The sequence below is a fragment of the Mastomys coucha genome, unplaced genomic scaffold (genome assembly GCF_008632895.1).
Source record: "Mastomys coucha isolate ucsf_1 unplaced genomic scaffold, UCSF_Mcou_1 pScaffold20, whole genome shotgun sequence".
Classification (NCBI taxonomy): domain Eukaryota; kingdom Metazoa; phylum Chordata; class Mammalia; order Rodentia; family Muridae; genus Mastomys; species Mastomys coucha.
Window position 1 is genome coordinate 138,606,815 of NW_022196903.1, and position 4,090 is coordinate 138,610,904.

The 4,090-nt window shown below is 43.0% G+C and overlaps 1 protein-coding gene across 3 annotated transcripts in view; it reads right to left on the minus strand.

Annotated features, from left to right (window-relative positions):
• Positions 1 to 4,090, minus strand: part of Sox5 (SRY-box transcription factor 5) — a 968,743-nt gene that overhangs the window by 804,454 nt on the left and 160,199 nt on the right. For all 3 annotated transcript variants that reach the window (XM_031383845.1, XM_031383839.1, XM_031383837.1), the window contains exon 2: positions 241 to 320. The gene's annotated coding sequence lies outside the window, so the exon portion shown is untranslated. The remainder of the gene's footprint in view (positions 1 to 240; positions 321 to 4,090) is intronic.

Below are 4,090 nucleotides of genomic sequence, written 5' to 3' on the forward strand. Positions count from 1 at the left end.
AGGAGGAGGAGGAGGACAACAGAAAGAGGGTGGATTGAGATACCACTGAGAAATGGTCCACACATGCTCAGCAAGGGATGGGATGGTGGAGACTGCCAGTGGGACTCATGGCCATGAACTGGAGATTCTGGACTTAAGAGTTCAAGTCCAAATCATCTCATTAAGAACTTAGATTCGTCCTCACATCTCTGCTTATATGGCTAAATGGAAGATCTCCACGCATCCATGAAGGCATCATACCTGCCACATGTGGGAGGCTTGTCCAAGACTTCTAAGGGTCCTTCTGAGGCAGATCTTGGTACCACAACAGCTTGGAGTGTCTAGAAGAGAAGTAGAGTCAAATCATTTAGATTTGTAGCCTACAAAGACTGTGTCATTGCTGTGAAAACTTAGTTGGGAGAAATACTATTAAAAGGCAATCAACTGCGCATGACAGAACACCACACTGCGCATGACAGAACATCACACTGCGCATGACAGAACGCCACACTGAAAACCCACCTACACAGAGTGCGCAGCAGAAGAGAAAAAAATCGAGTGAATTACAATGCTAAGTTCATTTTCAAATAAAATGCTCCAAATAAAAGAAATATATACAGGATAAAGAAGCCTACGGGGAATTTTGAAGTTACTATCTGCTTATGTGTTTGCACACTTGGTTCCCAGTTGGTGAGACCCTGTTAAGTTATGGAAATATTAAGAGGTGGAACCGTTCTGGAGAAAGTGGAACAATGGAAATGGACCTTGAGGTTTTATAGCCGAGACCTAGCCTAGACCTAGCCCAGACCTACTTCCTGTCTGCTCTGCGTTTCTGGAGAGCTGATGCAATATGACTGGCTACCTCATAATCCTGCTGTGGTGCCTCAGGTATGAGGGGCCGCACCTCTCCTTCAGCGAGTCTTACGGGAGATTTGGGCACAGCAAGGAGAAAAATCACTGAATATGTATCCAAGACACTGAATATTTAAAACTTTCACATCTGTTTCTGATTAGAGAAAAGAAATGGACTGAGTAAAGGGACAGACTTTGATAGGAGCCTGACTCCTGCTAGAAGGCTGGCAGGCATCTTTAGTGAGGTGACCTCTCGACAGAAGCTTGCAGGAAGTGAACGATGAAGGGAGAGAGAGCTGCTCTCTGGACACGGGGAACTGCAAGAGCAAAAGCCCTGTGGTAAAAGCTGGCAAGCATGCCCAGCAAAAACCAGAGGCCTCTGTGAGTACACAAAACAGGTCAGGAGAGGGGCGGTGGGCAATGAGGCCATTGCCATCATCCATTATCGTTGTGGACTTGGCCGTGTTCTTTCTACTTTTCTCATTTTTCCATTTATCCTGCAGTTCAGCTACTCAGCACACAGGCACCCAGGACTGCCCGCATAGGATGAGAAAACACTAAAATATATAGCATCCTCTAAACTGGTGGTTTAATTTGCTTTCGAAATCACTGCTTTTGTGTTCATAGAACAGCTCTCGTTTCTCCATTAATGTTTGTGTGATGTGGATTTCTATCCATTCATTTTCAACTTGAACACATTATTTGATTCAACAGTTTTTCTCTGTTGTTTTGCTTGTTCTTTAGACAAGGATTTAGAATGTCCCTAGCAGTCACTATGTGGCCCAGAAATGGGCCTTAAAGCCATGGGCATCCTCCTGCCTCAGTTTTTCTAGATATTGAGATTACAGATATGGACCACCAACACCCAAATGAACAGTTTCTCATAGGTGTGCTCATTTTGATTCTGTTTTATGCTCTGAAAATACATCTTTTAATTGTGTTTAGGCCATTTACATTTAATGTGCTTATCGCTGCGTTACGACTTTAGGTCTGCATTTTATTTTCAGGGATTTCCCATATATTTCTCACTTCTGTTTCCTTCCTGCCTTTGATTCTTATTTTTCAGTTTTGACTTCATTTTAATGCTCTTAAGTTGTGGTGGGTATTTTACCAGTCATTTCTTTCTTAGTGGTTTCTCTAGGCATATTTCATTATAGACACATAACATGTGAAGGTGGTGTCACCAACTTACCAGTTTGAACGAATCATTGAATATGCACTACTGAGTAATTCTGAAAACTGGTAGTAACCAGTAAATTAAGAATTTAAATGTCCGAATAAATGTACTTATATGTAACATTATCCTGCTTTCTACCACCTACAACAAAAAAGCACATATCCACACTCGAAAGACAGATAACAGAGATGAGGGGTAGGATTCTGATTGAAAACACCTAAGTACCTGTCATTTGCTTTATACTACTTTGGAGCAGACAGCTTTTAAAAAGATTAAGAGTATAAGCCTTAAAAATGTCTTTGAACCTCTAGACAAAAATCACCATGCCATGAGCTATCAACAACCCACAGGCTGCTAGGCATCGAAGCTGGTGTGACCGTTACCCAGGTTACTGAGCATGCACCTTACCAACGGTCAGTTGCAGGCATATAAAGTTAACTTTCCAAGGTCTAAGATGAGTCAGCTGCAGAGCTGTGCTAGAACCGGGGTCTGGGGACACTGAGCCACACTGAGACACACTGAGAGGGGGAAATAGTAACTTTTATCTCCAGTGAGCTAACAATCAGCTTGGCACTCAGTTACACTTCATTTCCTTAAGGGAGGCAAAATAAGAACGTGGCAGATGGAGCACCCCCAGTCATCTGCATTGGAACAGAACCAGGAAACCAGGGTGGAAAATGTACCCACTTGCCAAACGTAGCAATAGATAACAAATAAATGGCCTGATCGATACTCCAGATAGGAGCCCACAAAGGTTCTAAAAATGAAATTGTAAATCAACTGCCTCTGCACAGGCGACATATATTCCCACCTTTATAGGCAACCACAGAGTTGGAAATTGGATGGACATGATCCTTCTTCCAGTGTAAGAATTTTACTCATTCTAGGTATGAAACCCTTGAGTGTGTGCAAAAGACATTGTCCTCAATTCCCAAAATATTTTCTCTGTTCCCTGATTCACTCTATGAAGAATCAGGCCTCTAGCGTGTAGCTCTGAATGACAGACATTCCCATTTAGTCATGGAATCTACAATCCAAACCAGGGAAAAAAATTCTTGCTCATCTTCCATTTATATTCACAGTCGGGTACTATAATTAAATAATAGAGTTTCATTTACTTGGGCTCAAATCCATTAGTTTTTTTTTCTTTCTTATTTTCACTCATTTCTTTCCTCTGAAATATATCCCAGTATTATTTTCATCCCTGAGCACACACATACACAGATCTGTGAATCTATAATGAGCTCTTCCTGTTTTTAGCATAGCTTTATATCTGATTAAATGTCTAAATTACCTCCACCTTGATGCTGTCTAAATATGAACAAATACTCGATTCACACTAGGGGGAAAAGTCAGCCTTCAACAGCTGAGATCCCAGCCACACATACACACTGTTTACTCCTGGGGAAAACATGGTTCACAAGTTATTGTGGGTTCCTTGAGCTCCTAGCTACAAAGGGTTGGATGTGCCTGCAGTTGCCCTGTGCTGCCGACCAGTGTGCTATAACACAGCACCGCGGAGGAGCATCACAGACAGACAGAGCCCCAGGCTCCCCCTCATGTACAGAAAACAAGCAACCAGAAAGTCCAGGACTGCCATGTTCCTGGAAGTTTTTAACACAAGAAGCTTGCACATGGTATACCACCAAGTCCAGGGTTGTGCTACTATCTATCTACCGATCGATCGATCTGTCTATCTATCTACCGATCGATCAATCTGTCTACCCATACACACACACACACACACACACACACACATATACACACCTTTGGAGATCCCCTGTCCACACTGCCTTGGCCCTCATCCTTTTGTCTCGTCCAGGCTTTCTCCTGGAATCCCAGCAACCTCTGAGCAGCTACTGCAGAGGCATGTCTGCAGCAGATGCATTCATTCATTTATTTATTTACTCTTCCTTCCTTCCTTTCTTTGTTTCTCTTTGTGCCTCATGGGGTTGGGGAAGGAAAGACAAAGAGCAGAAAAGCCCCACTGCAGCAGCAAAGACCATCAAAACCGCTGACCAGAGCTCACCCCATATACTGTCAGCTGTGTGTGTCCTCCTGACCAGAGCTCACCCCATATAC